The sequence below is a fragment of the Festucalex cinctus genome, chromosome 21, assembly GCF_051991245.1.
Source record: "Festucalex cinctus isolate MCC-2025b chromosome 21, RoL_Fcin_1.0, whole genome shotgun sequence".
Taxonomy (NCBI): Eukaryota; Metazoa; Chordata; class Actinopteri; order Syngnathiformes; family Syngnathidae; genus Festucalex; species Festucalex cinctus.
The window spans coordinates 2,360,400-2,387,784 of NC_135431.1; the positions used below are offsets into that span (position 1 = coordinate 2,360,400).

General features: G+C 43.8%; 1 protein-coding gene across 2 annotated transcripts in view; it reads left to right on the plus strand.

Moving 5' to 3' along the window:
- The window catches only part of ncoa1 (nuclear receptor coactivator 1), a 240,715-nt gene that overhangs the window by 120,735 nt on the left and 92,595 nt on the right, over window positions 1-27,385 (plus strand). Inside the window, exon 27 of one of the 2 annotated variants that reach the window (XR_013281095.1) lies at window positions 308-450. The gene's annotated coding sequence lies outside the window, so the exon portion shown is untranslated. The remainder of the gene's footprint in view (window positions 1-307; window positions 451-27,385) is intronic. The other variant, XR_013281096.1, reaches the window with a different exon arrangement.

Sequence of the window (27,385 nt, forward strand, 5' to 3'; positions counted from 1 at the left end):
AAGGTCTAGTATGTGTCTGAATGGACAAATCTTTACACGTTTTATGAATGGACAGACAAGTGTGTACGTTGCATGTGAACAGACAAAGATATTTACGCATACAAATTCCCTGATTCGAAACAATTTTAAAATCACAGTTCTGGACATTCAATGGACATTCACATTCTATTCATGGAACAAAGTGCAAAAAATAGCTGCATTATACGTCATTGTTTTGTCAAAGCTAAAAAAAAAACTAAAAAAACATTGGTGTCCCATTAGTGGCGGCGACCTGCACTCAGGCCTCTTGTTTGTTTATCATCTCCAGACACGTGTGCAGCCTGCACGGGTCTGATGAGGCCCACTTGGGACCCATCTAGTGCCCATCTGTTTATTCTGCAGGGGGATGCCCAGGAGGGACCCCCCCAACAACGCCTGGGCCTCTTCAAGGGACACTCCCGTTCCAATCAGGTAAACACACCACACACTCATTCTGCACTCACGGGATTTTGGTTGAAATTTTTTACATCAAGAGTGGCAATACTGGTTTATTTTAAGTTTTAATTTTGAGAAACTGTTACCATAATGTTGCACATTTGTTTCAAAATGTAACGCAGAATTGTCTTGACCTTGCCCATAAAACACCAAAATCTAATAAGGTAAGTTTAATGATTCCGCCCCCACTGCAAGCCTTAAAAAAAAATAAAAAAAAATAAAAATAAAATGTTTCAACCGCCATTTTAGTCTCATTTTGGGCATTTCTTGGCATCTGATGAAAACAGACTTGTCAATAGCGATTTGGTCCAGCTGCTCTAAGATTTGAACCTGCCTTATTCGAACCGAAAAGTGTTGTGTGGCCAGATTTGATAAGTTGCGTTTAGAATTTCAGCCCCCAAACCTAATTTCAGTTTGTTTGGCCTTATACATCATGAGATGATCTACAAAAAGGTCTCAAGAAGCCTTCACAAAAAAAAAAAGAGACACAAGTGGCACTTTGTCTAGCAATTCAGCAGTCTAATCAGACAAAATCTCAACCCTTGAGATTTTGTCTGATTGCTGCTGAATTGGAACCACTTGTGCTCGACAGATGGGCAATGCCAAATTGTGACAAATTGGAGTTTTTAACACTGTGTAGGTGATGAAGAAACAAATGCATATTTGACTCCGAGGCCCTCCTAATCCCCGACCTAATCGAAACACGGTGATCCAAACTGAAGAAAAAAAAACAAAAAAACAGCGGCAAACTTAAGTGACTTAAGAAAAGTGTGAGAGCAAATGAGGGGTTGCCATATAGTTAATGTAGAGCAAGCCGTCCTCCCCCTCGCCGCTAAATCCGACGCGGGATACACGGAATGATCTCAAAGGCAAACGCTGCTTGTTGGTGGATCTTTTTATGTGGAGCAGAAGGAGACTTGAAAAGTGATACCTCGGCGTACCTGCTTGAAAGCTTCTCTTCCCCCCTCAGCGAGGGATTAAGAGCACAATGTTTTTTCCTTTTTTCTTTCTTTCCCTTTTTTTTTTTTTTTTTTTTTTTTTTGCTGTTATTCTCGCCGCCGTGCTCCACCCTCCTCATTAAAGACCGTGCATATTCTCCCCGGAGAGTCCTCCAACATTACAACTCTTCTCCAGGTACAGCTCTCTAGAGTCCCCTGGCTCCCTCTCATCTCCTCCCCCTCAACCTCGCCGTCCCTCGCCTTCCCTTTTTCGACGCCCCCGCCTCGCTCCTACGCCCTTTTCTCCCACCTTGCCGCCACCTTTATCTCGGCGCACCTTGCCGTCTCTCCCCTCGCACCTTACCCCCCCCCCATCTGCATACGCCGGGGCTTATTTTGAAGTTGCGGCCCACAACAGATATTCAATATTAATGAGGACCCTCATGAATTTTTGAGCTCTAATTAGGCGGCTCTCGCTTCGTTAACCGAGAGGGTTCGGGGGAGAGAAATATCCCGACGACACCCTCCCCTCACCACCCCTCCCTTTGTAATGTCCCGCGCCGGTGATGGCGACGGGACGAAGGCGGGGGGGAGGGGGGAGGTTGGGGGGTTGTATAGTAACGAGCAGGCCTCATTATAAGACAGCTGGCCGTTAGTTGGTGTGTTACGAGGTTGTATCATCTCTGCGAGCGGTCGCCTGCTGGGCTGTTATTTAGCCATTCTTTTTCATCGCCTCTCCAAATGACGCAACGGCCCGCGATGCCTTCGAGTGTTGCGGAGAAAACACATTAGCAGGAAGGTGACATGCCACGCGGCCCGCAGAATGCCGAGCTTTAAATATGTCACGGCAATGACGTTGAAGAGTACTGCGTACACAAAATCAATCCAAAACTTTATTTAACCAGAGACAGAAGTCTCTTTATGATATCATACCTATAATAATACTTTGTATCCATAATACGCAATGTGTGCAGTGCATACCATTAGAATTGGATGGAATCAAATTTGTCATTGGACATCACAAGTACAGAGAAACGAAATTCACTTAACAGTTACAACCTGACCAAGAGACATAAATAACCAACAGAAGGAAGCCTGATGGGTCACCAAACAGTGCCCTGAAAGTCACAAACTATGCTCCTATAAGGGTGGTGCACAGTACGTGTTTGGGAAAACATATTGGCTTCATAGACCACTCAGTTGCCCATTGGTGCAATTAGGATTGTTGCCTTTTTTGTTGTTGTTGTTTTTGTCCATTTGTGGACAGACATTGACTGGCAAGTTCCCTGACACTGATGGGTGCCCTATCGATTTTTATTTTTTTTTTTTGTCTGTACAGTATATCTGAGGATATGCTGGCCGTGAGCAAAAATATTACAGTATCATTGTGTTGCATTTATAGTTCTAAAATAGTTTTATTATTCTTAATTTTTTTTTTATATAGAACGAGTAGCTACTTCTCCACTTTGTGATGTAACGTCAGAGCGCAGACAAACCGACGTGAGCCGGCTAGTTAGCAGGTTAGCCGCCTCAATAGCGAGCCTGTACCATTTTATTACGCCGCTTGTACGCTAAATCTTACAGCGGGTTGCAAATGTTCATTGAAATTGGTCACCTGGGGTGTACTTCCAGCTCATCTGCCAGCCTAATGAGAACAAGTGCTATAGAAGATGGATGGACGGATGGATTCACACCAGTTGCTAACTGTTAGCTTGAAACACACAACTGTCAGGTGGAACAAGACGAGCGGTGTGATCCGGTGTCTTAGTTGACTCGTGCGCGAGCGCGGGGTGTATCGCGAGCATGTGTCATGTCCACCCGAGTGCCTCCATCACGCTCTTCTCCCACGTGAAGCTCACTCCCCCCCCCCCCCCACACTCTCCTCTCGGCTTTTGCTTCCCGATCCCCTCAAAAGGTGTGTCAGGATGAGCGCGGCGTCGACAACACAAGCCCAGCGCCCCCCACCACCACCACCACCACCACCTCGCGCCGCCATCATGCCTACTTGTGCATATGCAGAGGAAGGAAGACGCACGAAAACAAGGCGAGGAGATGCACACCTCTGACAGCCGGCATCAAGCGGGCGGCTGACAGAATAAGGGCGGCGATGATGATCTGAGACGTTGGGATGTGAAGGAAAGAGAGGAAGGAGAAAGGCCCTTCTTTTTCTTTTCCCCGCATTTAATTTTTTTCCATACCTGTTTTTTTTGTTTTTTTCTTCCACGCACACCCCCCCCCCTCCACTTGACACGCCTGACTCTCGTGGCGTTAATCTCCCCAGAGGGAGGCGACGTCCCCACCAGGTTCTCTCCTCCGTGTTCCACTCCTTCTTTCTTATTTCCATTTCAAAACCCATCAAAAGGCGGTCACTAACGACGCGGCCTTTTCATCAGATGGTTGATATCGTGACGTTCCTCGCCACGTTTAATCCCGAGTTTGCCTCTCCGAGCAAGATGTCGCCGGCGGGCGGGCGGGCGGGTGGTTTTCGAGCGGGAGCGAGCGAGGGAGGGAGGGACTCTCCCAGGAGGATGTCTTTGTCATCCGCAAGGTTTTTACGCTTTTTACACGCCGCCCCCGATTCGTCAGCGGCAGTTCCGGGAGGGACTGCGCGTGGGGCTGAACGTTGGGCACACCCGTACAATCGAGTGACGTCGAATACAAGTGCTGATCTCGTCAAAAGTACCAAGAGTTTGTTCCACGTCCAGTCATGAGAATTTTCTTCACTGTCATGACTTGAGGTACTTTTAAAACCATCAGCAGTTTAGTTTAGAGTATCAGTGCCTTGCTCAAAAGTTCCACGGCTATGAGTATGGGTGATGTTGTGGGGTCCATGATCCTCATTTTTTTTCTTCTGATTGTTGGCCTGGATTAAAGTGCGAACAACAGTTAGAGGGAGCATCGTAACGACTTTGACGGATGTTGAATAGGGCCTCTTACAAAGTTTGAGAAAGACATCAATGTAGCCCTATTATCACGATTATTTTTTATTTCACTTTTTATTTTATTTTTGAACACCCACAACGTTATTGTATAGAAAACACAAACAAACCTTAAACACGGGAAGCCACTTTGCTGAACAATTCATTGTCTACTTTCTCATATTGACCATGTCCATCGCCATTTAAGTTCTTTTCTATTTTCCATTTCTTCCATTTTTGATCTCCTTGACTACCCTGCAGTCTCGTATGAAAAGTTATGAATCTCGATCGTATGGATTTCTTCCACAATTGCCTTCCATTGGTCTTCATTCGCTGGATCCACTTTATACCATTTTTTCTCTTTATAACTTTCTTGCTTGCCACAAGCAACATTTTTACCAAGTATTTGTCCTCATGTTGTATCACTCCTTCGTCAAAGTCATTCATGTCGAGCAGGGTTCCCCAATTCCGGTCCTCGAGGGCCTCAGTTCTGCAGGTTTTCCATTTTTTTCCTCCTACCAGCACACCTCATTTATATAATGAATCATCAGCGTGCCTGATAACGATCCTTATCATTAGTATCAGGTGTGTTGGTAGGCGGAAAAATTGAAAACCTGCAGGCCTCCATACAATTAAAGGGGACTCTGTATGTACTTCAGAATCTCCTGCACCAAATAGTGTATTTTTTTGCCCCCAAAATGTCGGGGTTTTTTTTTGTGTTTTTTTGTTTTGTTTTGTTTTTGTTTTGTTTTTTTACATTTCCAAAAAACATGTGCATGATCTGCATTCAATTCTCCACACTCTCTCCAGCACATGAGATTTGTTTTTGAGTATCTATTCTTAATCTTGGGTGTAAGGAAAAAAATCGTACCAAGTTTTTCCATGAAAATTCCCCTCCACTTTTGGGAGGTAGTCGTCAATTGATGAGCTTTCCACATCACTAGGCCACTCCCACTTCGTCTTTATATACCGTATTTTCCGCACTATAGGGCGCACCTTCAATGAATGACATATTTTCAAACTTTTTTTCATATATAAGACGCTACAGTAGAGGCTGGGGTTACGTTATGCATCCATTAGATGGTGCTGCGCTAAAGGGATATGTCAACAAAACAGTCCGATAGGTCAGTCAAACTTTATTAATAGATTACAAACCAACTTTCTGACAACTCCATTCACTCCCAAAATGAATAAACAGCTCTTTTGTTATTTTCTCTGAGGTAAAGTATTAGTATTAGCTAGCGATCCAAGATGGCGGGATCTTCTGCGCATGCGCGTCATCGATCGTGCAGGGTCACCGATAGCGTCTTGACAGCAAGACCTGTTGCGGCTCAATGTTGATCCATATATAAGGCGCACCGGATTATAAGGCGCATGGTCAGCTTTTGAAAAAATTGAAGGCTTTTAGGCGCGCCTTATAGTGCGGAAAATACGGTAATTGGTTGAGTTCTTGTTTGCGAGCAAAGCCTTATATAGTGTCGCGATAATCCTAATCGAATCGCCTTTATTTATCACTAGTATTATCCTCATTATTATTATTATTATTATTATCATTATTATTATTATTGAGGTGTTTCACTTCCTGGCTCAAATGGAGGCATTCGGGGGGGGGGAAATGGCAAATTCATCTTCTTTGCACCGTCCCGTTGGCATAATACCGCAATTGCAATCAAAACGGACTCCCCGCTAGTGCGAGGCTGTTCAAATCAAAACCGTTTTCATTCCGAGGTTTTTAAGAGCAGGAGACGGCCACCGCCGTCGTCCTTGATACGCACATCAAGACCTTTTTTTTTTTTTGTGACCAATCAGAATTCCCGCTTTCCGGGCCCTCCCCCACTCACGGCGTGACCGCCGACTGTCGTCCCGATCACGCGCAACCCTCAAACGGGCCGACGATGAGGAGGAGGCGTATTAATGCGTTTTAAATGCCTCATCACATATCATTTTATTAGCCTCACCTGCCATGTAACCCGTGCCCTCTTTTCCTGTAATTACGGCGAGGGTGAACAACGTGCGGTAATTGTTTGGGAACGGGGGAGAGGAATTTGCGCGCACAACCCTCCTCGTTCTCCTCCTCCTTCCACTTCACCCCCCCTCCCAAAAAAAAAAAAGGGACCCTGCCGGTTGCCTCACTCTCAGCTCCTGGGGTAGTGTGCTTTTTATTATTTTTCCAATTAGAGTCAATTGACCTGACAGAATGGAGGGCAATTAGTGATATTTCCCCCTCCTCGCGGGGCCTGCCGGGTAATTTGCTGGAGGTTGTCGCCGGTGCTTTATGCGGATACACCGCTCCGCCCGCCACGCCGTCCCGGAGCATAATGGCTTATGATTTGGCCCCGCACTTTCTTCCTCCGCCCTAGTAAAGTACAATTACAGACTGTTGAAGGGTGTCATCTCTTGGAGTATTTATGCGGGCGGCGGGAGATGAGATCCTTCCTGGATGTTTGGGGGGGGGGGGGGGATTGTTTCCAGAGCGACGGCACAAGCGCTGTTGGTTTAACAAAATGCTCGGCAAAGGAGGCATAATGAGCGCATTCCTCGGCGCCTATGCGGGAATAACTCGAGCATTCAAAGACGTACGGGGGAGGCGGGATATGGGGAGAGCTTGCTTGGCTTAAATCTCGCTATTGACGAACTTGATGAATGTCATTTTGTGGATCCGTACCTGCAAAAAAAAAAAAGAGAGGATGTGCTGTTCCACAATGACCCGGTCGACCCCCCCGTTTCAATGCCGACATCAATTAAAAAAAAATAAAAAATTAATGTAATCTTCCCAACTAAGTCAGAAACTAATGAATAAGGTCATTTTGTGAACTTCAGAATAGGAACAAATTTTATAATATTGCATCATTATAACATTGTTTTTTCTTCATATAAAGGATAAAGTCAAAGAAATTGAGTTGTAATACAAGAAAAACTTTTTCAATTTCTCATATCTGTATTTGCATACAATTCTGCATATACAGAATAAAGTCAAATCAAAGCAATACAAGAAAGAAGAGTATATGGTCACCTTATTCTACGAGAAATTTCACAAAATTTTCACGTAAATTCCAAATTTCTCTAACAGCATTGCTTCTTTTCTCCTGAGATGCTTGAAAATATACAACTTAATGCTCTTAACATATATTTTTTTCTCATTTTATTACAACTTTAATGTTGATACTGGGTCTTTTAATAGTTTTGCGTTTTTTTTAGTTATGTATTTTATTTTATTTTACTTCATCATAGTAGGATTTCAAATTTCTGGAATTTCCTAGGAGATTAATAGTGCTAATTTGTCTACAAAAAGATTATTTAATTTATTTATTTATTTGAACAATGTTAAAAAAATATCACTGTAATTTCACAACTTTTTTTAAAGTAATTAAAACAACTTTTTTTTTTTTAAAGCATTGAATGAATTATGGAGGAGGCGGATATATGAGAGAGCTGCAAAAATATTTAATTAAATTATTTATTTGAACAATGTTGAAAAAAAAATCACTGTAATTTCCTAACTTTATTTTAAAGTTATTAAAAACTTTTTTTTTTTTTTAAAGCATTGAACGAATTATGGAGGAGGCGGTATATGAGAGAGCTCGTCGGATTAAATCTCCCTATTGATTGAACTTGATGAATGTCATTTTTTGTATCCGTACCTGCAAAAAGCCAGGATGCTCTGTTGCACAATGGCCTGGTCGGCTCCCCCCCAACCCCCCTACTCGTTTCAATGCCGGCATCAAGAAAATATATAATCTTCCCAACTAAGCTCGCCTTGGCGTATCACTACCGCTGAGTCTCTAAAGCGGAGAAAATCTCCTCAAAGTGCCGCGCCACAAATAAATAGGCTTCATTTACCTTCTTTTTTTACCTTCTTTTTTTTTTTTTTTTTGAGGCATCCGCACCGGGGCCATAAAAGGGCCGGCGAATAATAGCGGCGACTTGTTTGGAGATGGAGACGACGGCGACATGGTGGGGTTAGCGGAGACGAAGCGGCGCACATGCAAATCGGGGGATGCAAGGGGAGAAAACGTGTTGGATACCGCGGGGGTGAAATTTATTCCATGCATGTGAATATTACGCACACACACACCCTCGACATGAAACGCGACATTCGCTACATCTGTTGTGTTAAGTGACTGTAATTTAGGTGACATTGGCACAAAGCCTCTTAATGTAGCCCCGGTGGACCACCCCCTGCCCCCCTCCCCCCATATATCCACCCCTCCACCACGGGTACCACGCGGGACCAAACGGAGGCATCTCGCAGCTGGAGCGGCGTCAAGCATCATTTGCCTCCCCACGTGATTAATTACACTTTGATCACTTCAATCCAAATCGGATTCATTTCGCCGGCGTGTCAGGCAGGCATCAACCGGACGTGTTTTTTTTTTTTTTTTTTTTTAATGAGCATTCAAACATATGATGCTAACGTTGCGCACGCGTGAATTCGCTAGGTGTCGTCATTGAATGACCAGAATTGCCGTCAGGAAGGTGAGGTTAAAAAATTAAAAATAAAAAAAAATGCGGCTGTCGGAATGCAGGAACAGAAGGACGCCGTTTGATTTGAATTGATTTCCTCACTTTTTGCTCATTAACCCTCAGGCCTTGTTGGCTTTTACGACCGTTTCAGACTGTTTGTGTCTATGAATTTGCAAAATGCTCAGGTTATTATTATTATTTTTTTTAAACTTTTTTTTTTAATACATTCAGTACAGTTAATCCTGCTGTGAATAGCAAATACTTGACGACCCCCTCCCCAAGGGTTTTGTTATTGGGTGTAAATGCCACAATATGGCAGCAAAGCACTTAAAATATGGAGAGGATCATAAAGCACTTCTAGCATGTACGCAATCATGAGACCACGTTACTTGAGCAACATCTTCCGTAGTTAATTTATTCAACACAAAACACCTTAAGATCAGTATTAGATAGCATGCTAGCATAAATGCTAGCAGAAGCTGATTTGATATCACACATGGGCAAACATGTATGAGCACTTGAACTTTACCAAACTGCATTAAGGCATTAAACTCAACTTTTGGCAATAAAATTAACAAAAAGTTAGTGAAGACAGACACATTTTTAACGGCAAATGAAAAAATTCAAGGACGGCGACAAAACAAGACATCTGAAAGGCAATCAACCATATACTTTCATTGCAAAGGGCTAAGCACAAAAACGGTGATTAACCGAGATTTTTAGCATATAATTAGTAAATAATTTTCACCAATTCTGTGCCGCAAAAATTCAGGTATTCACTGTGGCATATTTATTTTCTTATATTGCTAATAATAATGTTTTTTGATTTTATTTTATTTTTCCAGCCACCAGAGTTTCTACTTCTCAAATTGTACTTCAATTCTTCTCCTTGATAAGCAGAGTCCTTAAAATCAAAAATGTGTACTTGGTGTATGGCACTTGCTCCACTGAAAACCATTGAATGGCTCTTTCGGACATAAAAATCTATTATATTAAATTGTTCCATAAATTATAAATTAAGTAATCTGGTAAAAAGAAAAACAAAATTTTAATTATCACGTTAAAACAAAATCCTTATTTATCCAAATTGTATGCTTGGATCCATTAAATAACAAAGAACCAAGAATTATAGGTTTCATAGTTTTCAATTGGACAAAAGTGGCCACGATAGAGACAAAAGGAACAATTTGATATTATTGATTACAGACAAAAAAAATCATCAAACTTGTAAATTTCATTACATATGCATTAACACAGCTAAGGTGAGAAGAGAAAACGATAAGCAGAGTTAATCCTTCAGTGCAGGAATGAAATTAGATCCGGTGATGTGAACAGATGAACTTCCACGGCGTGATTTTGCACCATAATTGTGGTTCAACCCCAAATTGTATAATTTTTTTGTTGCATTATAACTTGGGTTTACAACTTTCTGAACCTTCTGGTGGTTGCATGTGCTCCCGAGAAGCGCCTTCGGGCACAAAAGCAGGTAAATTCCTGGCCCAAGTGTTTGTTTTGGAAGCCAGCCGCTTGTCAAAATGTCCTCCTGATCTCTAACACGGGTCAGGTCACGACTCGGTTCACTGTACGGCATTTCCCGACCTTTCTTGGCAGATTTACTGTTTAGTAATTCCTCGCTGATGAATGGAGGAAGTGACCTTTGTCATTAAAAAAAAAAACACATGAAGTTTTTGACTAGACGGCCGACAAATGGCTGCCTTAATTCCTCAAAGTTGTGGCGGAAGTCGCCGCAAGGGAGGCGTCAAAACGCTTTCAATCTCCGCCTGACCTGGGGAATATGTCGGGAATGCGAGCGTGAGTGACAACGGCGTAATGGAAGGCAAACACGGCGACGTCAGCGGTCGTCTTCTGTACTGTAACGCGCGCACGCCCGGAGGCCTCCCAACCTTACAGGCGTGTCAGCACAACCACCCTACGATAAGAATTTCGTGCTATGTTTGTTTTGGTCATGAGGCCCAATACAAAATTGTGGAGTTGACTTGGTTTGGTGGTCCATATTTGGTAACAATCAGACAAAATCAGTCGAGGAAAAATTGACCAGGAAATGGCTGCTTCAAGCCAAAATGGCTTTTGTGCTTTTTTTTTTTTTTGAATGATTTTATTCATGATGGTCCTGTCTATCAAATTTCATGTTTCTAAGACAAACTGTCTTGAGGGCTTTTTAATAAACGTTCAGTCTTGTGAAGGATCACTCAGTATTAATTCATTCACTCCCAGCACATTTTTCGTTGTCTTACTGGACTTTGACTGATTTTGCAAGGCCCACAGTATATTGTGTCCGATTGCTATCAACACATGGAACCTACCAAAAGAAGGATTGGGGTCTCTTCTTTCATCAGGGAAAAAAGTATATTTTTATCTGTTTCCATTTGGCAGCAATTAGCATTAGAATATAGCAACGTTTCATCATTAGTCACAAAGCTGTTTAAAACAGTGAGAAAAAGAGCTTTTTACAACATGGCCCAGGTTGATCTCTTATACTCTGCTGCCGCCTGCTGGCCGTTTTTTGTAAATTCTACCATTGCTTCAACCATTCTCTTCAGTTCAGAGGCTGCATCAAAGCCTTCTATATGCTCTAGCATAAAAAACAAAAACAAAAAAAAATGTGTAAATGCGTCGTTGGGAGCATGGTAATATTTAAAATAGAACGGATTTATACGTCTTTGGGAGCAAATGAGTTAATATTGATGTTAACTCTAGCATTGTTTCTTTGGATTGAGGTTATCAGCTGAAGACCTTGATAAAATGTATTCAGAAAAGGCAGAGCACAAGGAAAGGATGGTCGTGTCCTTCTGGGTCAAAAGTTACTGAAAACAGTTTTAAATACTAAGCAAGACGCAATTAGAATGTTTGGGAGTGAACATAATTCTCTCTATAAGTACGTCTATAAGTACATCTATAAGTACGAATTGATTCCATTTTCGCAAGTAACGTATCCCAACGCTCGCAAAGATACAAGCGGAGGGAGCGGCCTGGCAAAAGTTGCGGCGAAGAAGCTTTGCGACGAGCTCGGCAACTGTGATCCTCAAGGGCGAGAGGGAAAAAAAAAACAACAAAAAACAAAAGCACACAACAGCAGTGGCCTACATTCTCGTCGAGTGCTTTCAGCGCCAACACGGCTTATTTTCATACACCATTAATTGCTCCAATAGATTGCCTGTTGAATTCTTAATGTGCTATAAATTCCGTGTTTGTTTGATTTTTTTTTTTTTTCCCCCAACGTTGCGAGCCGCATCGTTATCGGTGGCCTTGGCACAAGCGAAACGCAAAACAAATCCGTCGCCTCTCTGCTCGGACGTGATTTTTGTCGGACTCCTGTTTTTTTATTTAATTTTTTTTTTTTTTGGAACGTCTCTATTGTGCTTCCGCGGCCTTGTTCTTTGTGCTCGTCTTCACAATACGAGCGGGGAGAGAATGTGAACGGCGGGGAGGGTCACCGAGTTGCCAAACAGATTATCTGGCGGCACGGCGACGACTTGAAGGGACATTGACGCCTTTTTTTTTTCCTGCGGGATGAGTCGTCTCTGCGGGGCTTTTACCTGTACCAGTGGAGCCCGTCTCCCAATCCATTTTAATGCTTCACCAGCAGGGCTTTTCCTTCTCGGCTTAATTCATACGCCGAGACTTTGCATGTTTTAAGCTCTATGCAAATATTATTGGATTTTCCAAGGATTTGGGCGGATTTCCTGCCATGGATTTTCCTTTACAAATGTCTTTAGAAAATAAAGTGAACCTATTTTATTTAAATTCGCTTTGAGAAGCCAAACAAATATTTAGACGCTGGAAATCTTCTCAAGTAAGGACCCAACTTTAGTTCTTCGTTCCCAGCCTCAATATTTGGCATTGACTTCCATGCCGCTAATCTTCTGGAGTGGGAGTTGAACTTCCATCAGATGGGAGCGTTTTCACCGGAGAAGGCGGATAAAGCGCAATGATGCTGGTCATTGTTCGTCAGCGGCCTTGACGGCCGGCACACGAGCAGGCAGCGCCTTGACGGGCGACGCTGGTCACCAAGCGTCCTTGAGAGACGCACCGAAAGGCTGTCTGGAATAAAATGGGGCAGAAGAAGGGGCTCGAGGCTGGGAGCACGTCATCCTTTAGCGTGGAATCAAGCGGCAGCATCTGAATGACATCAGGAGGTCCTCGCTTTGCGATGGAGTTCCTTTCCCATGGCATCGGAATTGGAAAATTGGCGGGTCTGGTTGTCCATCAGAATCAACAGGCGGAGCTGTAGAAGAATAGAAGCAACATAGCATTGTTTTGCCCCAGTCCAGGCTTCGAATGACTTCAAGACTACCTCACAAGCCGGAAAATTGTCAGGTCGCTGGTTCTGGTGATCCACCTGACCCAGTAGATGGAAAGATGGGGAAAGACTTGTCTGCTTCTCTTATGACTCCATTGCTACCTCCAAAGTCGGAAAATTGTCTGATCTCGTGACCCGCTAGCTATGGTGGAAAAGATGCTTCTCGTACTTGGTAGTGACAATTTCTTTCAACCAAACTTTGCTTTACCAGTCCAGGCCTCTGTTACCACTTCAATACTACCTCAAAAAAGCTGAAAAGCTATCGGTTCTGGTCACCCGCCACCAGGGCCAACAGATGGAGCAATGGGTAAAAACTTGTAGTCGGCAGGGACAATTGCATTCAACCCAACACTGCTTTCCTCAGTCCTGGCGTCTGCCATCACTACCTACTGCCGAAGTTGGAAAACTTGCAGGTCCGGTGGTATTGACTCTGTATATCGAATTTAATGGCACCTCTCCATGAGGGTCTGGTTCTAAAACAAAAGCCATAATAGCATCTTGCGATCACGCTATGTGCGGAATTTGAGGTGCATGTGTTTTTGATTAGTGCTGACTGTTTGTGTTCAAGTGTATACTTGTCCCACTCTGCCATCTTTGTAGGTCGAGCGCCAGCAAACGACTCTTAGATGGATTTTACATAAAACAAAAAAATATATAAAAACACCTCAAAGCATTTTGCTTCATCAAGTAGCTCACACCCTACTTGTTGCCTTCTGTTTGTGCCCCTTTAAGCTCTCACAGTTTAGTCTGTTGGTGGCTTTTCAGGCCTGGGGGGGCTGCGGTATGGAAGGGGTGGGGGGGTGTTGGGGGGGGGTTGTGACCACAAGCTGAAGGCTTGATTACAGCCCTGGCACGAGAACAGAAAGCGGCGGGATGGAAGGCTGGAGGGTCCTGACTAAAAGCAGCTGTGGGGTGGTTGATGGGGAGGGTGGTGGCGGGGGGGGTTTGGGTTTGGGTTGGGGGGGGGGGGTTCAAGGGCTCAAGACGACTGACCTCAGCAGAAACGCACATGGAAGTGCTAAGATGTCCATGACTTGGCGCGTGCTCCGCTATTAATCACTTAAGAGCTTCCTGTTTGTACTTTTACGCGCGTTTCGAAGCTGCACTACGTTGAATCGGGACTTTGGCTCGAGAAACGGCTAGAAAAAGTTGAGCACGAGATTTCATTCACCAGGCTGGATTTACACTAGTGCTCCCAATGGCCAATACTAGTTTAGTTCTTTTATATGATTATTTATTACTAATTACCAACAAAACATTAATTGATACTCAAAAGTTTAGTTAAATTTGCTGAATCCCGCATATCAGTACCAACATTTCAAGCAGTTCGTGTTACGAGTAATATAAACTATTTCTAATTCTAGCCAATTTTGTTTTACAAAATCCAACCGTTAATATTATTTTCATAAAAACCTTTCAAAGTAGAATTGGACTAATTACAAAAAAATAATATGCAAACATTATTTTCATTGCAACCATTCATAAAAGATGTGGACTAACTAGCCATTTTTTTATTGAACAAAATCTAACATAATTATCTTAAAAATGGCCCCTTCCCCCTCTTAAAAAAATCCCCGCGAAATCACTCGGTGTCTCCGCTTGACGTTTTGGGCATCTTAAAAAAAAAAAAAAAAAAAAAAAAAGTATATTTGACTGGATGACAGCATAATCCGATGAAAATCTTTTTTTAAAAGGTGATCGCTCTTCACGTCCATAAGCGACGTGCAAATGGCGGCATCTGCATATGTATACGCATAAGTAGACATTTCAGCGTTACTTGGTCACGGAGCGCAATGCGGCTGGGGCCTAAAGAGCTATTGAGTCAGCTTATTGAGACTTGAAGTAACTCCTCGTGAAGCTTTTATCTATTCGGCGGCAAAAGAGGAAAAAAAAGAAACATTGATGGGAATAATGATGGCTCCTGGAGAGCTCCCTAATGGCAGCCAAGTATTAGAAAGGCTAATCGGGCCTTCCTGCCTGATCCGCGCGTCCAAACTGGAGTTTTCTCACTCTCCCACGAACCTTCTGGTCGAGGAGCTATATTTGGAAGCGGTACCTCGATACTTCGTGTTGTGTCACTGCCATTTTGTTGGGCACCACATGCGACGCCGTTGCCATTTGATTCATACATTGGAAGCGCTGTTTATTATTACTTTTCTGATGAATGAATTGAACTCATCTGAAAACGTAACTTTTTTGGACTCTTGTTTTAACCAATCACAGGCCACGGGTGAAAATTTCGTCTTCGTTCATGTCGAAGGGGGGGAAAAGCACGAACATCTTAGCAGCTAGAAATGCACGAAGCGCCTCTCGCTGTTCAACATTCAACAAGGAATCGGTGATTGGATCGGCGGAAATCAACGGGAGCGGTACAAGATGTACTCTGGGGAGTTTGTGAACTCACAAATACCGCGAGAATTCATCTCGCGAGAGCAAGGTTACATTACAACAGGACCCAAGCCTGAAATTGAACAGGAAGTCGGCCATCTTGATTGTAAGCAGCCATTTGAATTCCATAACAAACTGGGCATAGCAATGTCTTGAGATCATTGCAAAGATTCCCAGAAAGTTTTTTTTTTAACAATTAGCCTCGCACACCAGTTTTGACCAGATACGGAAAAAAACATCTTAACTCATTTGCTCCCAATAACGTGTAAATACGTTGTTTTTTTTAAATGTAAGTGTCCCAAAGACGTATTTATGTTTTGTTTTGTTTTTTTATGCTAGAGCATACAGAAGGCTTTGATGCAGCCTCTCAACTGCAAAGAACGGTTGCAGAAGTGGTAGTTATTACACAAACGGCCAGCAGGTGGCAGCAGAGCAAAGGAGATCAACCAGGGCCATGTAGAAAAAAAAAAGCTCAATTACTTACAATTTTAAATAGATTTGTGAAAACTGATGAAAATTAGCTCTCTTCTAATGCAAATTGCTGCAAAAAAAGACACATACTTTTTTTTCCTGATGAAAGAAGAGACTTTAATCTTTCTTTTGGTAGGTGCCATGCTTTTATAGCAATAGAACACAATATTCTGTGGGCCTTGCGAAATCAGTCAAAATCCAGTAAAACAGCCGGGAGCGAACGGGATTGCTTCTGTGAAAATGGCGGCGAGTGAATGAGTTAAGAATCTATGCCTGGTATTAAATAGGAAGTAGTAGCACACTTGCACCAGTTCCAGGTCTCGTACATAGACGAGTTAATATCTGCATTCCTGTGTGGAAAACTACTTTGTTTTTGGCCAAAATAGCTTCTCCAGTACTTAAATGTTATGCTTGGTTTATTTCCAAATCTGCTCCTGTAAGCGCATCATTTCAACTCTTCATTGTTTTTGATGTCCCCCCTAATTAATTAGCATTTTTGACATGTCGGGACTAAATAGGATTGGTGTGGCGTCAATAGTTACCCCAGGTTGGCTTTCCGGCGACCGTGCGGCCGTTTTCCGCTAGGCCTGTCCGCGCGCTGGTTGATTGACAGCCGGGTGAAAACAGTGTGGGTCATCCTCCGAGGAGCGAACGCCTTTGTGTCGGAGCAGGGCGTGTTTGTTATTGTTGTGTTTTTGGCACTGGGGTGTCTTAAAATGATCCCCCCCGAAATCGTGACCTCCGATGGGACTGATGTGATTAACAGGAATTGGGAGATGTTGTTGGCTTCCATGTCGGCGTGTCAAGCGGCCTTCGCTGGCGTTGTTTGAGCTCGGCATAAATTTGGATGCGCGAAACATCAAAGGCGCCATATAAATGCCTTTCTCTTCATGTTGTCATGCTATCTGTGAATCACCCCCCACCCACCCACACTCACACGCAGCCCCCCCCTCCCCCTCAGGGCCGGCCTTATTTACATTTTCAAATCTGCATTTTTCATATAGATCTGTCTGCCTCTGATTTTAATATCAGTGATGTTTCCCACGACACCTTTTGTTTTATTATGCATTATGAATTTCTTCCAGTCTTACTCCGCCCCTCTCTCACTCACTCTCGATCTCTCTCGCCTGCTCTCTCTCTCTCTCCCTCCTTCTGTCGCTCGCCTCCCATCTTTTTCTAATCCCTATCCCCCCGCGCTGGCTTTATGAGTCCCAGCCTTGTATCGCGGGGAGGGGAGATTTATCATTTCAATCTCATTTCAATAAATAAAATAATCTCTCTTCTCCTGTACGTGACAGCAGCTAATAGTATTTTGTTATCGCCAGTGAAACTTTGCAGACTTAGTGCGGCGGGGCTCAAACGCTTGGCACGTGATGGCGGCGGCGGCGGCGGCGATGGCGTTTTTCCCGCGCGGTGTCACAACAGTCACTTTTGCTCAGGTGAGCCAACGCACCAACGCAGGGCTTCGCAAACTTTTTGGGTCCAGGGGAGAATTTTATTTCATTTTTTTCCCCCAGCGATCCCCTTTTAATTGTCACTCCAAAGTTGCCTATTTTAAAAAAAAAAAAAAAAAAAAAACTCCCAATGTTATGATACCAAGCATTTTTTTTTAAAGATAAAACTAGTAAAATTAACGAGACTGAAGATTTATTTTGACGCGATGAATAGTCATAATCTTATGATAATGAAGTTGTATTTTCCCAAGATAAAGCCGTCATATTAAATGGGGGAAGAAAAACATTTTATTAAGTGAATTACATTATTCTCATAATATTACACATTTTATTGTGTTCTCTAAACAGGGTTTTTTTTTAAAATGTTTTGGCATCAGGGACGTTTTTCATGGGACACCCTCATAATTGAAACAACTGGCATGTTTACATCTACCATATTTTCCGCACTATAAGGCGCACCTAAAAGCCTTAAATTTTTTCAAAAGCTGACCATGCGCCTTATAATCCAGTGCACCTTATATATATGGATCAATATTGAGCCGCAACAGGTCTCGCTGTCAAGACGCTATCGGTGACCCTGCACTATCGGTGACGCGCATGCGCAGAAGATCCCGCCATCTTGGATCGCTAGCTAATACTAATACTTTACCTCAGAGAAAATAACAAAACAGCTGTTTATTCATTTTTGGAGTTGTCGGAAAGCTGGTTTGTAATCTGTTAATGAAGTTTGACTGACCTATCGGACTGTTTTGTTGACATTCCCTTTAGCGCAGCACCATCTAATGGATGCATAACGTAACCCCAGCCTCTACTGTAGCGCCTTATATATGAAAAAAAGTTTGAAAATGTCATTCATTGAAGGTGCGCCTTATAATGTGGAAAATACGGTAATTGCCATCATAAATGGACTGTACTCCCCAAAAAATGGGTATTATGCCAGGAACAATATGACATTTTTTCTTTAAAAAAAATAGTTGAATCACGCAAGGATATCAGATTTGTGATGTTACGTCGCAAAGCTAATTTAGAGAGGAGTAATTGTCCAATATTTTTTAAAAATTGATATACGGCATCATTTATTGTAAGCTACTGCTCGCGCACCCCAGTTTGAGAAGCGCTCAGCTAACGCATTTGGCCTCCGTTTGGAGGTTAAACGCGACATCCTGTTAGGTGCTTCATTAAACGCACTTTGCCTCGGTGCGGTACGAGCCCTCTTGTAGCAATCCCGTCCTCTTTAAAAAAAAAAAAAAAAAAAAAAAAAAAAAAAAAGCCACCGGGCCGCACTCATGTACGCTTTTATCTGCCGGCTCTTATACGAAGCGCGCCGCTGTCAGGCACGCGCCCGCCAGAACAAGAGCAGCCATCAAGACGACAGTTTTATTTTAATTGCTATCTCCCCTTCCCCTCGCGGTCCTTCGTTTCCCCCCTTACCCCCGGAGCAAATCAACAGCGAAAAATGTAAAAGGACTGACAGGAAAACAATTGCGTTTCAAATTGAACTCCCTGCAGAGTGTGTTCACTTCCTTAACCTGACATCCTCTCTTCCCCGCACATGGCAGTGCGGGAGCGGCACGCCGCAGCCGCATTGAGGAGGCGGGCGGCGGACGAGGGGAAGGTGGGGGTAGGAACGTTAGACCGTCCTTTTGAATATGTGTTTTCTGTTTATCATTAGCTGACTGGGTGCTTCATCATTCGGCGAAAATCCCTATCTGCTGAACATAAGGCCGAGAGACAGCGGGGAATCAATCTTTTGTGCTTGGGCAGATAAACACAGGACGCAATCAGGGGGAGACGGAGCGACGGAGCAGGCCGCGGGACTCACGCCGCCGGTGATGGATGGCGGAAGTGAAAGTGTCAGGATGGCATTATGCAAATGGGGGAGGCATCCGAGCATCGCCCCGGTGATTATGGGAGATGGGAGAGCAGCCTGTGGTCCCCTTGGCACCCAGGCAGCCATTTTTGGTGCGGGGGGAGAGTTGAGGGAGGGGAAGAGCGTGTCACGGTATCATTCCCTCACACGCGCCCCCCCCCTCCCCATTCCCACTGCCGACTAGAAAGAGGAGGAATAAGTCTATAGAGGAAGGGGAGAGACAGGTGTCATTTACGGAAACAAACGACCGGCCGTCGCCTCCCCTGACGAGGTGGGCGCGTCTCCGGAGCGATAGCCGGGCAAACGCTGAGGCAACAATCATCCATAATCATCCTTAATGAACTGGACCTCGGTAAAAGGGTTGGTTTTGTTTTGATTGGGTTGCTTGGTTGGTCAGTCTATTGGTGTGTTTGGGTATTTGGTTGCTTGGGTGGTCTGTCGGGTCTTTGGTCCATTGTGTTGGTTAGTTGGTTTGGTAGGGTACCAAACAGACAAACAAATCTAAAGTTGGCCCCATTTGTTATGGCGAAACTATAAACATTGTACATGTTTTGGATCCCGAGCAACTGCACTGTTAAAGCGATACAACACTTATGAACTAATTTGCTCACAATAACGTGTAAATACGTTTTTTTTTTTAATGTTTTAAGTGTCCCAAAGACGTTGAGAGGCTGCATCAAAGCCTTCAGTATGCTCTAGCATAAAAATAAAAAAAAACGGATAAATACGTCTTTGGGACACTTAGGACATTAAAAAAAAACATATTTATACGTTATTGGGAGCAAATGAGTTAAGGTAGCAAAAAAGCTGGAACAAGACACTAGCAGACTCAGTATCTCAAGCACAGGTCAGACCGCATTTCAAACTGTGGCAACTGGCAAGCATAAGTAAACCAGGACAAGTCATTTAGGGTGGGGGGGGGGGACTCAAGCCTCATGACTTGATTCAGATCAGACTTAAGTCACCGATTTTAGGACTTGGGACTTGCTTGACAAAGACCTATGAAAGGGTTGACAACCTGAACTTGAAAATTATTTTCAACATTTGCTTTGCTTAGCTAACTAATGCCATTACGTAACTTATGCCATTACGTAGCCATGACTTGGCTCAACTGGCTTGATTTTTACCACAGTAACTTGCGACTTACTTGAAAGGTAAAAGACTTGAGACCCAACCACGCCTGGCACTAACCCATCCAGACTGTACCATGGAACCAGACCGGACCATTCTCCCGATGATGTCGCCATTTACGACAATTGTGCTGCCACTTCCCCAGCACGCTCGTAATGTCAATGACAAGTGTGCGGGACGTAATGGCCCCCGGATGTATTCAAATGAGGGGCATCTTGGGTTCCTGAGGGAGCATCCTCAGCCCGGGGGGGGTCCACCCCCCCCGGTCCCTGCTGCACCATTACCACTAGATTGGATGAAGATGGAGACGTGGAAAAAAATGAGCTGATGGGGGACAGCGCAAGGAGAATGCTGCCCTGATGATGTATGCGCCACCACGTGAAGGCGAAAATAGTATTTTTTTTTTCTTTTCTTTTTGTGAGATGTGAAATTAGCAGCTAGAGTTTTGATGAGGCCAATTCTTCCAGCGCAATGACATTGTTTCAGGCCTTCTCCACTCACGTGTTCATCGGTTCGCTTCCGGTTGGGCCCGGTGTCCTTTTTTTCTTTTTTCTTTTTTTGTTGTTTTTTGTTTTTGTCCTCCAGAGGGACGGTGGCAGAGGTGCCCGTCCTCCACCTCCCGAACGTCGTCGCTCGCCACCGGCGCGCCAGACAATAGCGCCGGGTTCCGCCTGATTGGATCCATTTGCATTGGACACCTCCTCTGCATATTGATTGATGGGTTTAATCAGCGAATCAGGGGGAGCGCTCAGACATCAATCTCTGTCAGGCCCATGCCTTTCTTCCGAGCCCGTGATTCCCTGCTAGGACTCATCAAGGGAAGCAAGTTTAGACAGAGAATGACAGAGGTGGCGAGAGGGAAAAGAGATAAAACAGTAAAAAAGATAAAAAAATAAAAAATAGGAAGGCGTGTGCATGGAGAAGTGGAAGGCGAAGCTATTAGATCTTGGCTGGCTTGTTCCGATCGGTCCCGTTAGAAGTGGACCAGCCGGAGCATAAAAGGAAGCCTGTCCGACTATGAAAAGCGAGTTAGGGGTGTTCAAGTGTGGAATCATCCGCCGGATTACATTTGTGTACCCTTCGTTAATTGATCACGTGACCACATTAGGACCACCCCCATGCAAAAACGCAACGGCTCGAGTTTTTTTTTTTTTTGTTTTTTTTTTTTTTTTTCCCCCCCACTCGGGTTTGGAGGTTTGTTGGTTTAAAGATGCTATCTTTGAACACAAATGAGTTCTCGTAGCAGACTAGATAAAAGAATAGCAAAGATGTCATGTGGGCGGACATTTTAAGGTATACAATAGGGTTGTAACAAAAACAGGTTTGAACCAGAAAATCATGTTGCTATCGAATCAAATCGTTACACGCTGAATTAAATCGAGATACTAATCGAATCGTCTTATTGGAGAGATATCTTTGAAGGAAATGGCACATTTACAGTTCATTCAAATGTATGTCAAATGACAACATTGGCCTTCTTGAACTGAGTCGTACCATATCAAACCGAATCGTAATCCCACTGAGTCGAACTGAATCGAATCGTTCTCAAATCGTTTTCAAATTGACCCGTCCTTGAATCGTTTCGCACCCCACGTACCGAAAACTGTATTGAAATGTCTTTTGTAGGGAGATGCACACCCCTAATATATAATAAAATCAGTGTGTGGGTGGTAGTATGCATGGTGAGCAGAGAGAGTGAATACAGGGTGGGATCTTGCCAATGCCTGATTTAATCGACATGGACCAATGACTTTGTCTGAATTGAGTCCAGGTCTATATTTTGAGCCACCTTGTTGAATAGTAACTTGTGTCCTGCGTTGGGTCGTCCTTCCAAGCAGTTTACCTCATGTGAAATCTTCTTTCAACTGAAACTCACTCACGCGTTTAAACTATTGCAGTCGAGACGAAGGCTGAAACCGTTTTCCCGAATCTATCCGCCTTGGTCAAACGATCCTGTTTGTTTACCGTTGGTGACATCGGCGAAGTTTATAAGAATTCACCGCCCGCACACGTCCATTCATAGCCACACAACAGGGAAAAAAAAAAAAAAAGCTATTTTGATCCGTAGTTTAATCAGTCAGTTTCCTTTTGTCAAGAGCCGCTTACTTTTAATTGAGCTTGTGTTGGCGTAATTATCCGGCGAGAAGTAAGCGAAGGATCTGGCAGCTCGAGGTGTCACAGCGACACTTTCACGTTGACACGGGGAAAAAAAGCATCGGGGATCCTTGTGTATCCCCCGATGAGCTGTACAATGGCAATCGCAACTCAATTAACACTTTCTATATATATATATATATATATATATATATATATATATATATATATATATATATATATATACACATAAGTAAGTGCGCGACACGCACGTGCACGCACGCGTACAAACAAGGAGTGTAATGGGGTCTCTGCCGATAGTGTGACTGTGACAGCGATTCCGTACCTGTTGTTGGACCTGTAAAATCGCACCGGGAGGAAAATTTTCACCTCCGGTAAAACACGATGAACACCCACTGATGTGTTCATGATTCACAAACTCACCTACACCTAATCGGTAACGCCCTAAGATGCTGCAAGATGGTGCCAAAGTCTTGGATCAGTAGGAAAGTAGTAATTGGTGTCAAGGAAGCATAAACATCTCAAATGAGAGAGAAGCTTTTTAACTCATTTTCTCCCAATAACGTGTAAATACGGTTTTTTAATGTAAGTGTCCCAAAGACGTATTTACACGTTTTTTTTTGTTTTTTTTATGCTAGAGCATACAGAAGGCTTTGATGCAGCCTCTCAACTGCAAAGAACGGTTGCAGAAATGGTAGTTATTACACAAACGGCCAGCAGGTGGCAGCAGAGCAAAGGAGATCAACCAGGGCCATCTAGAAAAAAAGCTCAATTACTAATTGCTCTTCTAATGCTAATTGCTGCAAAACGGAAACAGATAGAAACATACTTTTTTTTCCCTGATGAAAGAAGAGACTTTAATCTTTCTGTTGATAGGTTCCATGCTTTTATAGCAATTGAACACAATATTCTGTGGGCCTTGCAAAATCTGTCAAAATCCAGTAAAAGAGCCGGGAGCGAACGGAATTACTTGTGTGAAAATGGCTGGGAGTGAATGAGTTAATGTGTGGGAGGGGCTAAATTTATCCTGGACGCAAATCAAATCATCTGAGAGAAATTACATTTTAAGGGTAATGTAAAAATGTAAATAAAAAAAAAAATTTCTAAAAAAAAATTGTTACCGTGGCTGCTCAAATAGGGAATCCACTGTCACCATGGCAACAGTAGTGACGCGCTTCGCCTTGTTGCAAGTCCGATTTGAATGCTGACAATTGTTCTGTACTGTTGCGGCTTAGTTTTTTTTTTTTTTTTTTTTTTTTTTTTTTTTTTTTTTTTTTTTTTTTTTAGGAAGCTGAACCAAATAAGCCTCTGGGTAAGTAACTGACAAAATAAAAAACCCTGGCACTGACGTGGGTCCAACAGCGGTGGTGCAATAAATAAATAAATAATAATAAACAGTCCATGAAGTCAAACATTTGTTTTTTTATTTCCCCCCATTAAACTCAAATGACTTCCTGTGCGAACGTGGACCGCAATGCAAAGGGCCCCGTAATAATCCCGCTCTGGAGAAAATAATAACGAAAAAAAACCGAGGAGGAAGAAACTTTTAATACCAGCCGCTCTTAATGACGACGCGTGCAATTAGAGCGGCTGCATTTTTTTTTTTTCTTTTCCTTTTCGCTCTTGCCGCGAGTCACAGGAAAACAAATAAAGCGTCTCGATTTAGAAACCTTATTAGACTTTGGAGTCCCTGAGCAATTAAAGTATTACAAGTGGAGTGCCTCTGCATTCAGAGGTGGTCCGCGCCTGGCTGGCTGGCTGGCTGGTGGTCCGCCGCTCTTTTGCCTTCATCCTGCCAACCAGATGCCAGCGACCAGTCAAAGGTTTGGCCATTATGATGAGCACTGTTGCGCAATAACATTTCGTGATTTTTTTTTTAGCCATCCGTTTTCATAACATAACTTCTCGTGTCCTGACGTTGACCGACAACCAGCAGGGCGTTTGTCCTTATGTGTCCTGTAATTGACTGGCGACCATTCCATTGTGAATATGTGCGTGTGTGTCCTGACCAAGGTTATCCTAGTTAGCTAAAACTAAGGAAAAAACTACAACTAAAATTAAAAAAACTATTTTGTTAACAAAATAAAATAAAAATGTTTTTTTTTTAAAAAACAAAGCTAACTGAAACTACATTTTATGCTTACAAAACTAATTAAAACTAATAATTATAGTAAAAATGTCCTTTGTTTAAGTCTTTGGTAATTAATGCATGAGCCTTAGAGGATGATTTGAACTCTTTGACTGCCAAATGTTATCAAAAAAAAAAAGCGTTGGGGTTCCAGCCGATTTCGAGCATTTTCACTCGTCTTTCAAAGCAAACTGAATATTGTGCAGTATGACTACATAAACATGGTGGAATCCATATGAAAGATTGGATTCCATTCTTTCATGAGAAAAAAGAAAAAAGTATGTTTCTACCTTCCGTTTTTTTAGTAATCACCATTTGAAATTAGGTCATTTGAGTGACATAAGCAAAAATACAAAAAACTACAGAGAAAACAAGCTTTTTGTGAATTGTAAATTTTTTTGCACAACAGGGACTTTGACACTAATATTTTTTGGTTAGTGGCAAGGCACCGCTGCACAAGACGTTGCGCTGCCCGTTGAGAGAGAGAGAAAAAAATCCGTAATAAACGTAAATTACCGTTTTATGGCGGCATTCATTAGGATTTTAGAATACGCTATTAAACGTTTTTGGTGGTCAAAGTGAGTACGGTAGATTTATTTTGATATTAACCGCCGGAATATGGACGTTTGAAAGTGTGTCACGCAGAAGTGATGTCATCTGGCAGCAGCCAATAGAAAAGCACCTTCTGATGACGTCGCTCCCATGGTGTTTTTTTTTTATTTTATTTTATTTATTTTTTTTATATTGTGCAAAAGTAAGGCATATTTAAAAAAAAAAACTAACAATGAAACTAAACTTGACACGATGCGAGGAGGTAGGACTCAGACGCAGAGTGTAAGTTGGCCAACAAGGCTGCAGCTTTAATCCAATGAACCAAAAAACACCTCTCAAGGAGGGAAAAAAGGCAGAACAAAAAGAGCTCCAAACTGGAGAATAAACAAGGGCACTCAAAAACAGGGACAACTAAAGGCGCTCCGCTAGGGAGGAAAACAAGGGGCAAACTAAGGGCGCAAGACAAAGCAAGGCAAGACATCGAACAAGGACTGTGGAACAAGGACTGTGAGGACGCTTCCATGCACTGAGATGTGACACTTCGGCAACGGAGGGGAGAATGCAGGTGGCTTTTATGTCCGGGTTGATTGGGAGCAGGTGGAAACAATCATGGGCGTGGACCGGTGATTACTGTGCAGGAGGAAGGGCAAGTGACCTGAGGTGAGAGGGTGGTTAATGACTTCAAAATAAAACAGGAACCTGACTGTGAAATAAAAGCATGACCCGCCACTCTGGTGGCGGCGTGACAGTACCCCCCCCTCAACGGCCGGCTCTCGACGGCCCAGGAACCTCGGGGTGTTCATCATAAAAATCGTCGATGAGGGAGGGGTCTACAATGAACCGGGCGGGCACCCATTGCCGTTCTTCAGGCCCGTAACCCTCCCAGTCAACCAGGTATTGGTGCCCCCGGCCCCGCTTTCGGACGTCCAATAATTTTCTGACCTTATAAACTGGGCCCCCCTCCACCATCTCCGGAGGGGGCGGCGCAGGCTCGGGCGGGACCAGGGAACTGTCCTGAACAGGCTTGACCTGGCTCACATGGAAGGTAGGGTGGGTGCGGAGGGATCGAGGCAGGCGCAGGCGCACGGCGGCTGGACCTACTGTCTTGGTGATCGGGAATGGCCCCACGAATCTAGGGGCCAACTTTGGACAAGGTACATTTAGATGAAGGTTCTTCGTCGATAGCCATACCTTTTGACCTGGTTGATACTGGGGTGCGGCCCTCCTCCTCCGGTCAGCAGCTCTTTTCATCCTGTCGCCTTGACGTTGTAGTGCCAGTCGAGCCGCTGACCAGATTCGGCGGCACCGGCGGACCATGGCGAGAACCGAGGGAACTGAGGCTTCCTCCTCCAGGTCTGCGAAGTAAGGTGGGTCGTAACCATGCACACATTTGAACGGCGTGATTCCTGTGGCAGAGGTGGGTAACGAGTTATGAGCCAGTTCAACCCAAACCAAGTTTTTGCTCCAGGTGGACGGATTTTGGGAGACCAAGCACCGGAGTCCGGTCTCCAGCTGTTGATTTAGCCTCTCGGCTTGTCCATTGGCTTCCGGGTGGTAGCCCGAGGTTAAGTTCGCCTTGGCCCCTATGGCTCTGCAGAACTCTTTCCAGAAACGAGAGACGAACTGGGGCCCGCGGTCGGACACAATGTGTCGCGGGAATCCATGGGTTCTGAATACTTGGTCTATCATTATTTCTGCTGTTTTCTTGGCGGAGGGTAACTTGGGTAATGGAATAAAGCGGACCATCTTTGAGAAGCGATCAACAACTGTAAGTATTGTGGTTTTACCATGTGATGTGGGAAGTCCAGTGACAAAGTCCATTGATATTTCAGCCCAGGGTCTTGAGGGGATCGGTAGTGGCTGAAGGAGGCCCATCCGAGGTTGATTAGATGATTTATTTCGGGCACAGACTGGGCAGGCCCTTACATATTCCTGTACCGAGGCTTCCATGGAAGGCCACCAGAATCTTCGGGCGACAGCGAACAGGGTCCTGCGAGTACCTGGGTGACAAGACAGACGAGAGGTGTGTGCCCAGTTGATCACCTGTGCTCTTAGGGCCTCCGGGACGAAAAGCCGTCGTGGTGGGCATTCTTTCGGGGTGATCGTGTCTTGAAGGGCGTCCTTGACTTCCTCTTCAATCTGCCAGGACAGGGCTCCTACT